Genomic DNA, 15516 nt, shown 5'->3' on the forward strand with positions numbered 1-15516 from the left:
GAAAAATGTACCAGATTAAAATAATCATGACTACACAGATGTTAGCGAACCACTCACAAGATGGCCGCCCAGTCTTGAAAAAACATAACAGCAAAATGAAGTAAAGGGAAAGCTGTCTTGACTAAATTTTTAACCAACACTTTTAAGGGTGTACCTGCTTAATATTCCATACAAAGTTTTACCAAGCAAAAAAAGCCAATATGGAGGGATAAAACAGAACTCAAAGGAGACAAGACCATAAAGCGTTTCTGCGATTCCTGTGTTGGTTACGTCTTTGCTAGCTTTCCCGCGCCATACCGCCATTTTTTTCACACTAACGGGAAAGAAATCATTCCCATGCTCTTTCGTAGCCTCACAGGTGCACGAAAGAGAGAGGGAGAAAAAGACAAGGCAAGAGAGAAGAAAATGGCAAAAATGCTTTAATGGATTTATGCAAATGGCGTAATCCTCAGGCTAAGTATTCCACGGGAGATGTGAACCTCACAGCTGTGTACAACGGGGATCTAAAGTGCTTATTTCCTTTTTTTGCGTGTACACACAAAGCTCTGAAAGCGCTACATCCCTTTCCAACGAGTGTGAAGTCAGTCAACACCACTCACCTGACCATTTTTTTTTTTTTTTTTACTCAGAACAGAATCTTTGCTTCCCATAAACTGATAGCCGGGCAGTTTGTGAGGAAAGTAAACATTTGTCATAAACATAATGTGTGCATGGGCTAACTGCGTTACTTATATTTTCTTTCGTATGTATTTATATGTATGTACATATTTATATTTCCTTTTTATTGTATTAGCCTGCTGGGGACTACAGATGTAAACTAGCTTTGTAGCTATAATCCGGCATATTTACATTTGTTTTTTGTACTGATGCTCATTAATGTGCGTTGGCCCAATTCAAACAAATGAATAAAAATAAAATATATAGAAAATAAATAATAAATAATATAATAAATAATATTTATTATTATTAATAATAAAATAAATAAAATAAATAAAATAAATAAAATAAATAAAATAAATAAAATAAATAAAATAAAATTTGATTACTGACCATTTGTTTTTGTATTCTGTTTAGAGGCTTTTAAAATGACTGAAGGTCCCATACCAAACTACAAAACCCAGATTCCCCCTCCGGTTTCACACGCTTGCTACCCACAACCCCCTGCTGCTTGTTTACGGCAACAACAGAGGGCGAATCATGGAGGGTGGGCAATCGCTAAAGCAGTGGGAGAGAGAAAAGAATCTGGACGACATGAGATGGATTCATTTCATTTGTTTCAATTGAGGAATTTCAACTTTAGATCCAAAGAGGACGATCTGGAGTCCGGCCTAAAAGTCCACATTTTTCATCGTCGCTCTCGAATGCATTAAACTTCAGGTGTGCCACTAGCAACTCTGAAAAATCACAGCACTCCTCCAATTCAATTAAAATGTACTTAAGGCTACCTAATGGAAATTGATCAGTCATTTAGATCATCTCGGTTTAATCCAATTAATCAATGCCTGCTGATTGGGATGCTCGCTGGCAGCTGGAGGGACAAAAAAAAAATCACAGCAATTTCACTCCCGAGCAGACACCAGCAAAGATTTGAAAGGAATTCTAAACAGTTGAGTCACCTTCAGGTACGTCTGCTCTCAAAACGAGGACCAGCGAGGTGCGGAGATACATCTGAACATCGATTAGATAGATCGTATGTTCTTGGGAGCTTCTTCATAAAGCGAGTGGACCGAGGAGCACTTTGAAGAATTTACAGAGCAATTTATGGGATGTGTTTATCGCAGCCATGTCATAACTCTCTCACTTCGGAGCTAAATCAATACGCTCTCGCTCTAGGAAAGTCACAAGAGAGATTTCAAATCGTGACTACGTAAGTCTTAAAAGCAGGATTTTTAAAAATTTTTTTAGAGAGTGTAATTCTGAATCGACAATTCAGTTTTGGTTCCACACAGGGATGGACAGAGCGAGTGAAGCCAAGACGTTAAAAAAAAAAAAAAAAACTGCTGAAATGTCAAATGAGAGGTCAGGAGCAACAGGAAAGGAGGAAGGAAATGAGAGGTGGGTGCAGAAGCATCACATTAAAGCTCAGCTAATTAAGCAAACAATTTGACCTTTCTGCATCACAAAGTGTTGCTCCATCTCCTCTCATCTGATTGAGTCGCAAATCTTCGGCTCCGCTTCAAGCAGAAGGTGCAATTTGTTTTGATGATGATGTTCATCCTTGTCTTTTCCATCCAGCTTTTGGAAACAAAACAAAAATAGCCTTTGCTGATTCATGCATTTAAATTTTTCCCCGAGAGTTGAAGCCCGGTGGACTTTTATAAACTCATCTCCCTTTTCATTTTATTTCCCAGGCTCAAACTCAATTATTCCCTCGTCTGGCCCGGCCCGGGTCACTTGCCAAATGAAGCCAGGCTAAAAAAAAAAAGTGCAAGCGTGCACCGGATGAAATATGGATGAGGCGGTGTCGGCTGCAGGTGTGTCAAGTGTGATTTAATATGAGGATGGGGACACCAGCGCGAAGATGAAGATTACCGACGAAGACGCACACAAACAGGGTGACCTTTGACCTCTACCATAGTAGGCAGCCGACTAATACCGCTGAGCTTGAATCAAACCGACAATTTGTCACTCTTTAGAAAATAAAGTTCCCAAACATGTTTGGATTTCAAATCAGAAATAAATAAAAATAAAATGAATAAAAAAATAAATAAAAACTAATACATAAAAAATAAAAATAAATACTAAATAGAAAACAAAATAATTCATCATAAAAACACATAAAAAAAGAAATAAAACATATAGAAAATTAATAAAAACTAATACGTAAAAAATAAAAATAAATACTAAATAAATAGAAAACAAAATAATTCAACATAAAAATACATAAAAAAAGAAATAAAACCTATATAGAAAATTAATAAAGACTAATACATAAAAATACATTAAAGAATAAAAATAAATACAAAATAAATCAACAACATGCAATCAAGTCGACAATGACGGTTTTCCACAAAGGTGAGCAATTTGAGTTTCTTCCACTTGAAGCTGATGGAGCATGAAAGCTATCGTAAAAGGCATTGAGTGTGCTGGCTAGCGAGCTAACCATTACATAGGATCTTCCTACCCCCCCATTCTAATGGAAAAAAAAAGTCAATTAAAATAACTACTGTGTTCTGCTTTTGTAGTGCCCAAATGTACAAATTTCCGTGTTTTTCTGCATTCCTGATTTGTCAAAATGGGAACTGTATAAATTAAAATTTACTTCTGTGATTTAGTCCATTGCACTCAATACTTTGGAGTCAAATCTATACTTCAACTTTTTTTAAATACAAGTATCCATACAAAGTTTGAGTAATTTTGCCACTTCTGGTGAAAATCACAGCATTGTGTATATGTGTGTGTGTATCCTGAGAACTGCACCACCTGCCTTGTGAATCACTTGAGCATATCTCCCCTCTGCATGAGCTCTTTCAGCCTCCCCCCTTCTTTCAGGCCGTGACAAAAAAGGAAGAATTGCACTTGTAGCGCTGCAACACAATGGCCGTGCGGTGGGCGCTTGGCTTATGGGATCACAGAAGCAGCGCACAGGTGGTTGTGCGGAGAACATTCTACTCCCCACTTGGCCCTGACCTTTTTCCGGGCTGCACGCCGGCGCTCATGAGTCACCCCAAACAACGTCGGCCCTCCCGTCATAGATCGTCGTTATCCAGTGTGATGTCATCGTCCAAATAAAGTGAAATCAAAATAAATGCAAGCCACGTGCAACGCAAAATTCATCCGTTTGTCCAGACTGACACGTTGATGTGTTAATTTCGCCCTGGAAGTTTCCTTATCTTCCTTCGACTTGGCCATTCATTCATAGTCCTGTTTTAATTAGCCATTAGCGAACACACTCCCATGTCAGAGATATGAGATGACGGAGGGGAGGGGGGGGCAGTGTGTGTGTGTCTGTGTGTGTGAGTGAGTAGGCTCCGTGCAGACAGCTCCATTCTCCTACTGTGGCGGCAGAACAATTGGCAGGGACACGCTGTTCGGCGGGGCCTCCACCTCATTACCGGCCCACTGCTCACTTGTGAGCCGTATCATTGTAGTGCGAGACAATGGCTGCCAGGGGCCCCAGTCGACATGATACCCCCTTTCTTGCACACACACACACACACACACACACACACACTCGCACACACCAGTCCAGCTATAACTCCCCTCCTGCTCTTCCTTCATTCCAGTTTTGCAGTAAGGCTTTATGAGATTGGCTGTGGCGTGGGTGCCCGGCGTTGGTCGTGGTCGGTGGCGAGCGAGAGAGAGAGAGAGAGCGAGCGAGGAGGATTAAGCCTAATTAGCATGAACAATAAAAACAAACACACATCGGGGAGAGAGAGGTCAATGAAGCGATCCCGCAGTCTCTCTTAATTAGCATTGTTTAGCAAGCGGCACACACAGCAGCACGCATTTCACACTGCTGTGTGTATGTTGCGGCACAAGCATTAATAAGTGTGTGTGTGTGGGGGGGGGGGGGGTGGGGGGGGGGGCGAAATGACAAAATACAGCATATGTACAAAATTTTCACTTGTGGCAATGAAGTTTTTTCTCTACTAGTAAATAAGGGACACTTCATAAGTGACTTGGGAATTAAAAAGAATTCATTGTATTTTTATATTTCCATGATGTCAGAGGTTAATAGTTCATACTCACAGCTGAGTACAACGGAAGCCTCCTATGCCCAAATATGGTCAAATTCAAAATTTTTCTCACAAATCATCACGATTGGTCGGTCCCTGTGCAGGTGGGTTTTATTTCACAAATATTTTAAGTGTTAAAAATGATGTGTTAATATATTTTTGGGTAAACAGGTAACATCATTGGCAGCCAAGAAATGTAACGTATAAAGAGAAAATGCCGGTTTTGTGGGTTTAACATTTCCATGAATGTCGGACGTCTGGGTCGGCAAATGGAGCGCACCAATGCTCGTAACTGGGACGCAAAGAAATTAAATTCCGCCTCTTCAAATTTCAATGACTCTCACTATTAAAGACTTTTAATGGTAGGCTTTTCAAAAATGTTTTTGTCGGTTATCACCAGCCCAAAATGAAATTCAAACATACTATCACTCTTCATGATGTAACTTTACACCGAGCCTTACCTTGCCTGACTTGTGAAAAAACACTCCTTTGGTGTGCTTGTAATATTGATCGCACGTGACAGCTACCATATATTTATATGTGGTCAAATGATTGATGATGGGATATTTCAATCTCTTTGGCATTGCAGAAAAATTGAATTTGCCTCGAGAGTACCTGTCTATACAGTAAGTTGAAGTCTTGCCCCTGGGGAGCTCATCTCCTCAGCGGGGATAACCGAAAGTGGGCCAACTCAAAGTGATTAAGGATCTGCAAATCAATATTGCTTTAATATCAAATTTACTCACACAAGTCAGCAGAAATATAAGCCGGTGTAGAAACCGCAACCACCGGCGCTGGTATAAATCTTTATCATGTACGGAAAACAAAAGTAACCAAACACCAAATAACTTGGTTAACATTTTGACCAAACCAGGTGCAAATCTAAACTTGTTGACAACACATGTATATTAAATTTTTTTTAGGTTGAAGCCACCATTTTGACAAACTTGACTGAGGAGTTGAAATAAGACACGAATGTGAGCGTGAAGGTTTGTTCGTACATGTTCTGAACTCCAGATCACTCGTGACCCAAATGAGGCTACAGAAAATAAACGGAGGTTAGGTCACCAGCCAACACAGGTCCTTCTGGTGGAAGGAAACTGGTGACTATTATGATCTGATCTTCTCCAAAATTCCATTAGAAGCAAGCAACCACATTATAAGCATATTGCTAAATAAAAGCCTCTCTGAATTTGTGGTCCGGCATGATTAATATACAGTAGTTCTTCTTGAGGGACACTGTGGATTCATGATTTTTTTTTTTTTAATCTTCTCACTTCCCACTGGATTTCCATTAAGGAAGCAGCTGCAATGTTTGGTTCTACAGGCTGTCAGATGGAATTCGGGTAAATTTCAGACAGTGTTAATGCAAAGTAGAACATTAAGTTGAAAGCGAAAACGACTCGGTGGGGTTCGGAGGTGGTCCGGGAACCCCCACTTGGAGTTACATGTTATTTTCCGTTACTTTCTGATAAGTAGTGGAATGTGTTTGTATGTGTGTCAGGTGTACTGGTCCAATATGTTTACAGCTTTGATTGGGATTACACAATCAATTACTACCCCCTGCTGCGGCCCAAATGAGCCGACCCAAAAGACAGGGGAATAGCATGAATGTTATTGTTGGGAGGCCATTATCCAACAATCGGTGTGTTTAACGCAAGAAAATGACATTCATTAAAACGGCTCAACGGGAAGCTCCCAGGGGCCTGGCTGCAGATGACCCTCATTCACCGGCGGGCTTTGCGGACCTTTGTCCGTAGTGGGGAGGGGCGAGCGTGTCAAAGGCACAAAATGCTCCTTTTTTTTTTGTCTAAAACGGCCTTTGGTCTCACTTCGCATGTGTGCATGCGGTAGAGAAAATACCTGTGAGATGTTGTCGGGAGGGAAAATATAATTACGTCATTGTGTGAATGAGAAAGGGGGTGAGCGCACATGTAATCCTGCAGTAATGATGTGATGCGGCGCCACAATCGACATGAAGAAAAAAAAAGCACTTCCAGACTGTGGCAGCGATATCATCTATTAGCGCCGACACTGCTATCAAAAGTCAAAAGTAGCTGTGTGGTTATTTTTGACGCAGGATCCCTGGGAGAGATTATTTTTACAAACTGCCGCCAAGGCTTTCTTTGTCTCGTTGTGTTCAGAGTTCCACGTCGGAAAGGCGGGTCAGCTCGAGAGAGGCAGACGGCCTTGTTATTTCTGCACATCCTCCAGGAAAACAAGCACCGTCTCATGTCAGGGACTCGCAACAGGAACGGTAGCAACCCGTCACGGTGTGCGAAGACGCTACCCGGTAATGAGACTCTTTAGAAATCTAAATGTTTGAGGAAGGAGAAATGACGATATCTTTTCATGAATTTTTATTTTGGGTAGGCGGAACAGCCAGGTGTCCCGCGCCCCTTGCTGAAGTGTACAAAGTTCAACTGGTCAAAGAGCTGGCTTTGCAACACCATTAATTACCGTAATTTCTGGACTATAAGTCGCGCTTTATTTATTTATTTATTTATTTATTTATTTATTTATCCATTCATTCATTCATTCATTCATTCATTCATTCATTCATTCTAAGCTCTGAACCCTGCGTCTTATAGTCCAGTGCGGCTTATCTATGGATTTTTTTTTTTTTTTTAGGATTTTTATAAGATTGTAAAATGATTTGTTTTGGTAATGCAGGTAATAAGAACATTTCATTTAAAACACCTGCGGCTTGTATTCAGGTGCTGCTTATAGTCTGCGTTCTTGTGTCGTCCATTGACAAAAAATTCTGCCGAGGTTTTAACGCAAGACCTTCTTTCAAAACATACCCCAGGAGGTCAATTGACACGTGCTATCAAGTTCTCTGGCTAGAACACAGGTGTCAAACTCAGGGCCCGGGGGCCAGATCCAACCCACCACATTATTTTATATGGCCGATCAAGGCAAATCATATATGACTCAGTGTTTCTTATTAAAATATCAAAAAAATTGTCTTACTTTTAATAATCGTGAGTTATTGCAATCATTTTTTTGTCACAATCCCACTTTCAAAATAAATTGTTGAACTTTTTATCACTGGATTCTGTTGTATGTGATAATATGAGGGGTCCATTCATTTCTATTTAAGTCATTAATGGCCCCCATGAGGGAAAAATGAGTTTGACAATCCTGGTCTAGAATCACTCACTGTCCTGTAAAAGCAGTAGCTACAAAGACAGCAGCACTTTCAGAAGCCAGTCATCTCCAGTAGGCGGCCCGGCCCAGCTATCATTATCTGCTAGAGAGACGTCGTCCCCATGGATCATCATTACCAGGCGCATTAGAAAATACTTTGATTAAACTACCCTAATCCAGCGTAGACAGCTGCAGTCCATTCACAGCTGCCTAATCTCCCCGCCGCTAAATACCAGCAAGACAATGGGCAACAAATGACAACTTTCATGAAAGGGGGAGGGAGGGGGGGGGGGGAGCAGGCTCGGAAAACAAAGCAAAATATCAATAGAGAAACGCGTAAACATCGCTGCGATGGCCAGCGACTCACGCTAGGAGACGACAGACGCTTTCGAGACAAAGCTCGTAAAGACTCGAGGTGACGTGAGCCCCGGAGGGGGCGGGGTCAAGAAGGAGGTAGTGGCCTCCTTTTGGGGCGGCAGATGAAATTGTGGAGAGTTTTTTTTTTTTTTTTTTGCTGCTGCAAACAAGGCAATAGCGCCTGATGACAGCTGCCGCAATCAAGACGAGAGGAGAGTACGGCTGGGAAAACTCCTCAAAGGCACAAATCACCGCAGGGAGGCTATCAGGGCTGCCGGCAATCACTATAATGACAACGTGGCGTGACATGATAGTTACGGCACTCAAAGAAAATAATTTGCCCGGGTTGGGAAGGAGGTTGGCGGGTGGGCTGCTCCTTAAATGGCGCCTTGTGAGTCATGTGCGACAGGGTGTGTGTTTTACCTGAAGGTTGACCGTAAACTTGGTCACCGTCATTAAGGCTGCGGTGATGAACTGTCCATGCTGGAAAGTTCTACTCGGAGCAATCTGTGTTTTGGTTTCCCTCTCTTCAGATTTCTAAACGTGCCCAAAAGTAGTACGGCTTCATTATTTCGGTCGATTTTACATCTTGACAATCAAAAAGGCTAAGAGTGAATTCAACTCAACTGCTTGGGGCTATAACCTGAAGCTGTCACTCATCTGGTCTCGAAGACTTAAAAAAAAAACTCTTCAAATGAGAAAGTACGTCCACTGACCTGACATCTTTCATTTCTTAACATGAGACTTGAAGCTTGTTTGAAGTTACTTATAGGAGCCAATGAGAACCAAGTCAGTGAGGTGAGGAATTTGAACCATCTCGCCTACAATAAAATTTTCCCATTTAACCACTTGCTCATACTTCTCACCGCTGAATGATGACACAACAAGCTAGTAGCATGTTAGGAAGTCGCTGAGTGACACATTTAGTACGCGGGCACACTTTTGGTAAAATGATACATTGTGGATAAATGTGAATCAGCTGAGGGAAATTGCAGGGGTCAGAGGTCGGATGATGAGAAAGCACAAAACCATTGCGAGGGGCTTTGCAAACTATTTTACAGCAAACAAGTAGATCAAGATGTGATTTATTTTACGATCACTCCAATTGTAAAGTTATCACCCAAAATATATATTTTTAAATAATAATTATAATTATAAAAATTATTATCATTAATAATAATAATAATAATTATTATTAAATAATAAAATAATAATTTTTGAATGCATACCTTCACAAAAAATAATTAAATAAAATTGCTCACCCTTTACATTCTGACAACGCATGAATCATTGCAATGCAACACAGTCGCCGCCATGCATGTAATGACAGGTTTTTATTTGGAAATTAATTCCTAATCTAATCTATACAGCCATATTAATAACTGTTATAAAGCACACCGAGTCATGAATTAATCAAGGATTGGCAATTAGTGTAAAATTTAAATGCATGTTGTAAAGCCACATTGAGTGTCTGGCACTAGACGGAGGTGCCAAGCCATCGCTGTACTAATTAGTTTGCAATTATGTTTAATAAGTTCTGGGGAAGCCAGTCATCTTCCAGTCCGGGCGCTGACTCTGCTCTGCTCGACTGGAACCGAGTCAGGATCACATTTTTTTTTGTGGGCGGGGCTAACTCAGATTTGCTGAGTATGCGTTTTCTTGGACCGGCACTTTTTTACAAAGCATTCAAAAAACAAAACAGCTCGTCCCCTCCCGGTCCTGAGGTGCTGTGTGCGGACCTAACAGCATGTTTGGGTTGCGGATTTTGGCTCATCCACACCGCTGGAGCAATCTGCACCGCTGTGGTGCCATTTGGACAAGCGCCTGACACCCTCCGTGTTAACAAGACTAATCAGTGCCTGCACCAAGCCCGCCTATAGCACAGCAGTGATACGACTTTCCCCAAACTATCCCCAGCCCACACATCATACACGTTAATGAGCAGGGGAAACCCAATCAATAAAGAAAAATTGATCAGCATCGCTAGGTGACGGCGCGCCATCGATTGGGCTAGCCCCGGCTTGTAATGCCTAATTAGCCGCGTCACACACACACAAGCTAGCAGGTGCAGCGCAAACAAAACTGTTTAATTTAGAGCCGCTCGCCAGGCTGTGCCTCATTTCGCCGGGAACTCTGGTTCATTTGCAACGGTGGTGCCGTGTAGCCACACTCCATATGTTTTCATTAATATCAATTGTGTGATGTCAATATTAAGCCTCGGCCGAGTCCCTGAGAAAGGGACCTGTAAATTCAATTTAAAGGCAGCCTTTACTGTACTCATGGAGATTGTAAGATGGTTATATCCAGCAGAGCTTCATGAGGCAATTTCACCTCCGTTAAAAACAAACAAATAACCTTATTTGTTGTGTTGGTAAGACGGAGAACTTCTAGTAGAGGTCACAGATATTAGCTGTACCCAGATCGGCTATTGTTCCGTCCTTGGTGGTGCTGTTGCAGTACGAATGGATGGAGATATTTCCTAGAATAAAACCAAGTGGGGTCCTCAAACGCTCCATTTGGATTCTTTCAATGTGTCGGGAAGAAAATGAGCAGAGCCAAGATCTTCCATTCAATGGTTTTCATAGAAGGCTAGCCTTAAAGGTGAGGTTATGGAAGTGTGGCATCAGTCAGCAAACATACGTATGATTGATGAAGAGGAGGAGGCAAGTTTCCCAATGTAGATTGGCTGTCATTCAACACATTGAAAGGACTGATTGCCGTAATGACAGTCATAGAAGGACCCAATGACACCCTGCAAGATAGCACTGGGAAAATAACAGAAGCTTTATCCCCCTTTGCTAAAGGTGCTTATTTTGTCCGACAGCAAGTTCCCTGCGATCAAGTATGTTTTTAATTTTCTCGCCACTTTAGTTTTTCATCTCTACGGGTTGATGGTGTGCAAAGGCAGCTGGATTTAAAAGCACAGAGAGATCCTCCCGCAAGGTCTTGTCGGTATTTTTTTTTTAAACTTGCTCATCTCCAATTTTCCATCTGAATGTTACTAATTCCAAAAGCTTATTTTTATTTGCTGAGTCAAGATTTGTTAGGGTAAAATAACATTAGATGGATTTGACTGATGGACGGATGGACGGACAGACAGATAGAATTATATCATACGATTAAACCTAAATTTACTTATGATCAAAAGAAAAAAAATCATGTCAATGTAAAGCAAAGAAAAATTTAACATTGTTCCATATTGAGGATTGATAAGAATTATAGAATCCAAATGAGGGAATACAAAAATCTGCTAGCTGTTCAAAAACTGAAACTGCTATAATGCGCTAAAGCTAGCTTACAAAAATACAACGTTAAAGGAGAGTAAGACATTTTCTAATTTTAGCCGCAGATTAGCTTCTTGTCATTGGGTATCTACATATATCATTCACCCTTCTGCTAATATTACTCACATGTGAGAGGATTTTGTTTTATTCGGAAAAAAAAAAGTTATAAAGCTAACGTTAGCTTAAAACCTTTGTCCGCAAATGCAACAGACCTCAGATATAATCATTCATGGTATGCTTGAAGACATCCTGTGTAAACCAAAAACATTTTAGATTCTTCAATTGAACGGAAATGAAATGCTTTGCCTTGTTTTGTCGAAAGCGGAAGATGGTTAGCATAATCCGCTGTGTCGGATTTGAAAAAAAGTTGCGTAAAAGCTGCAGAGCACAGCATTCGTAAAACCGTACTCAACTCTCGCCCTTCCCAGATAATGTTGTCGAGGTCACGTCGCTTTACTCAAATTGCACACACCTGACAAGTCACAAAAACGGGCACCGTGACGTCCGTTTACATATCCGCCGTACGGGCCCCCGTGTTTGTTTTCACCGCCGCAAACGGGAGTAGCGACGGTGAAAAGGTTGGCGCTCAGTGTCGGCGGACCTCTAATTTGTTCCGCCACGGCAGCGGCGGGCTAATGCGGCGCACCTGCTATCGCTGTACCGTCATTAGCCGGTGCAGAGCGGCAAAAAAGGTCAAACATAAACAGGGAGATCACAACGACAGGAAGGCAAAGAAGAAAAAGCTGCTGTGTGTGAGGGGGAGAGAGAGGACTACTAATGTGGGGATGATGAGTGGGCGTGAGCTGCCCAGGCGGCGAGTGAAGCATGATGGGAACACTTCACGCAGCCGGGACGCTTGCCTCTGATCTTGGTAAACAAGCCTCAGTGCAATGGGAGGGGGGGGGGGGGGGGGGGAGGGAGGGGGAGGATGACTGCGAATGTAGCAAACAAACAGCGGCGAGGCAGATGCGCCACCGTTTACTTCCATTAACGCCGACGCGAAGCAAAAAAATGCTGAGACGGCACGATTCATCATCCATCTTGGAAATGCATCTGCATGGAGGAGCAAAACTCGGGCAGATATTTCTTTTGGCAAAAAGTATTCAGCCACGCCCCGAATTAATTCAATAAAAAAGTCAAGATATGAAATTGTGGGGAGAAATTCGAAAGCCCTGATCTGAACCTAGAAATCGTAAACCATCATCGGTGATCTCTGTCCTTCCCAAATGCTCCTCTGGATGAGTGGAGCCAAATTGGAAATCCCAAATAACGAAACACATTGCAGCGCATCGGAAACTTTTGGTAAACATTAGCCGCTTTTATTTGTCTGTTTACGTAAGCGCAGAGCAGGTATCTGTGATTAAAAGCGCAATGCTAATGTTGGATCTTTAAGAAACAAGAGCTCATTCCAAGACGGCAATTGTACCCAGAGGAGCTTTTGCAGATTTACTTTGGAATGTTATTTTGCTTTCTTTCGACCGAGGCTGCTGCCATGACAACGGGATTGCATCTCGGCACGATTTTTCCGGCGTCCAATCGTGTCAAAATGTCACGCAGCTACGCTAGCAAATAAAATGAGAAGCTAAGCTAAGTTTGGGACAGCAAAATCTATTGGTCACATGACCTTTGATGGGGTTGACTGCCTTATGACATTTTATATCTGGTGACAATCCGCGCTAATTACCCCCTAAAACTCACGTGCACCTGTGATTAACGAGCGCTGTATTCGCAAACGTTGAACAAGATAAATATGACAGAGACAGCCACAATTACGTTGTCTCTTTAAGCTACATTAACTCTCGCCGCTATTACCCACTGAAAGGCGCTCATTGGCTTGGAGGGACTGTTAAAGGAAATTAAAAGGAGGACTATACGCTTTGTTGTGATGCAAGATTGGGAATTCATTTCGATTAGATGCTGCGATGCTACTTTTGAAGGCACGGGGGAATGTGAGGCCGCAATGCACGGAGGACGACAATGTTAGACAACATGTTAGAGATGCTAAGGCTAGCACTAACAACATGTACTGGCATTATTACTGTAAAATAAATATTGCAGGAATTAAAATGCCTTCCCGCAGAAGAATTTTATTTAAAAAATAAGTACTGAATATAATACAAATATACATTACATATGTCCAACTAGCCGACCCGTCAGTCCGTCATTATCAGTCCATCAATATTTCAGCCCGGACCAGTCTGTCAGTCATCGTCAGTCCATCATTGTTATTTTAATTGCAATTCAGTCAGAAATAAAATAAAATTGAACTAAATTAAATTAAATTAAAAAAAAATGTCAGTAGAAAAAATGGTTTACCAGGCGAAGTTTTGCATTGGCATTATGAAAAAAAAATTAACCAAGCACTGCAGATATCATAAAATGATAGAATATGACTAATCAATGTTAACTTACTTTATTTTCAATCATATTGGTATAAATGTGGAAAAAAGCCTTAAAAAAACCCAAAAAACAACGTAATGTTAAGGCAACACCCGTCGTCCTCTTCTCCCATCACTCCAAACTGCCCACTTATCAAATTGAGGTTGAGCAGGGGAAAGGGGGTCTATGCCTCGTGCACTAAAATGTTAGCTGTGGCTTTCATAAAAAAAAAGCAAAAACAGTAATTGCGCTTCTGTGCGGTGTGTCAGCAGTGCCAAGACACTTATGGAAAAAATCCAAACAAGTGGCTGTTTACAAGTAGCCGCAAACACATTAACGCCAAGGTGGGCAGAGACTTGTTAGCTCACCAGCTGTGTCCTTCTCACAATGTTGCATTTGTAACAAGTTGAATTTACGACCTGATGTTTGACCACTACCAATTCGTGGCCAGCAAAAACAACCTTACTACTTTTGTACTTTTATTCCAGTTTTATCTCAGCAGCCACTGGACAGCATCAGTTAAGCTAAAGCAAGTCCTATTAGTGAGCTAAGGGCGGCTCTCCAGGGTGAAAATCCAGCAAGGTTTGAATTAGCTTCGTTATGTCAGTCTAGGTTTCCGCAGAAAGGCAAGGATGAGAGGCAACGTTGGAGCGAACGAACGCGTAAATCTTCACAGCGCCGACATGCAAGCACGGATAAGGGAGGGTGACGAGCGGGTGACGGCGAGCGGCTAGCTTGAACGAACGCGGCGGATTTGCATGGCTCTCTTAATGCACTGATTATGACAGCAAAAGGGGAAAGTGCACTGGAAATTGGGGAGTGGAAATTACCTGCGTTATAGCCGCTCGCCATCTTACAAATGAATACCGTTAAGCTTCGGCATATAAATGAGTCTGTCGGCTTTTGCTCGGGAGCGGAGAAGGAGGAAGCAATCGCTTTTGTTTTCATGTGGAGGTGTACACGCACATTAAAAGGTGTTTGAGTGTAGAACTGCAGGCGTGTGTGTAGCCGGCTGAAATTATGCAAGCGGGCAACAATGAGCAAATTGAACCTCCGCATGCTGACACACAACCGTGTGCAAGCATGCACACACACACACACGCAGTCCAAGGTCAGGCTCAAAGACAAGGCAGTTGGGGGGGGGCGAGCAGTGGGTGGGAGTGAAAAACAGATCATGATAAATTGGCTCACATTTTACAAAACGTTGCCCTTAATGCACCGTGGCTAGCGTGTAGCGCCGGCTCCGGCTCGGGCCCGCTTTAATAGCGGCATTTGTGATGTATGGAAACCAGGCGCTGGCACTAATTGTGCAATTACAAAGAAGAAGCCGGTTATGGCAGCTCAGCTTCGAGATGACTGGAGCTACCTGGTTAATCCAGGCTCCGTATTGCGGGCCTGCATCACTCCAGTTCACTCAGAGGTGGAGGGGAGTGTGCCAGTTTCACAAAACCCCCACAGAGTAGACCAAATCGGGGAGGAGGGCACTCCAGTAAAACGGAGCGAGATGGAGGAAAACGGAGGGAGGGGAAGGAAGGCAGAATTTGTCTTGCGCGTGGATGAAAGGACAATTTATTAGAAGCTGTTCAGGGAGACGGAATATTTTTGCCCCGGCGCTTTACCGACTGTCCGGATGAGAAATGAGAGCGTATTAGCGGCCGTGCTTGGGC

General features: G+C 42.3%; 1 long non-coding RNA gene across 6 annotated transcripts in view; it reads right to left on the reverse strand.

Annotated features, from left to right (window-relative positions):
- The window catches only part of LOC125987749 (uncharacterized), a 110749-nt gene that overhangs the window by 39294 nt on the left and 55939 nt on the right, over nucleotides 1–15516 (reverse strand). The window lies entirely within an intron of this gene.

Source organism: Syngnathus scovelli, chromosome 2 (assembly GCF_024217435.2).
Source record: "Syngnathus scovelli strain Florida chromosome 2, RoL_Ssco_1.2, whole genome shotgun sequence".
Taxonomy (NCBI): domain Eukaryota; kingdom Metazoa; phylum Chordata; class Actinopteri; order Syngnathiformes; family Syngnathidae; genus Syngnathus; species Syngnathus scovelli.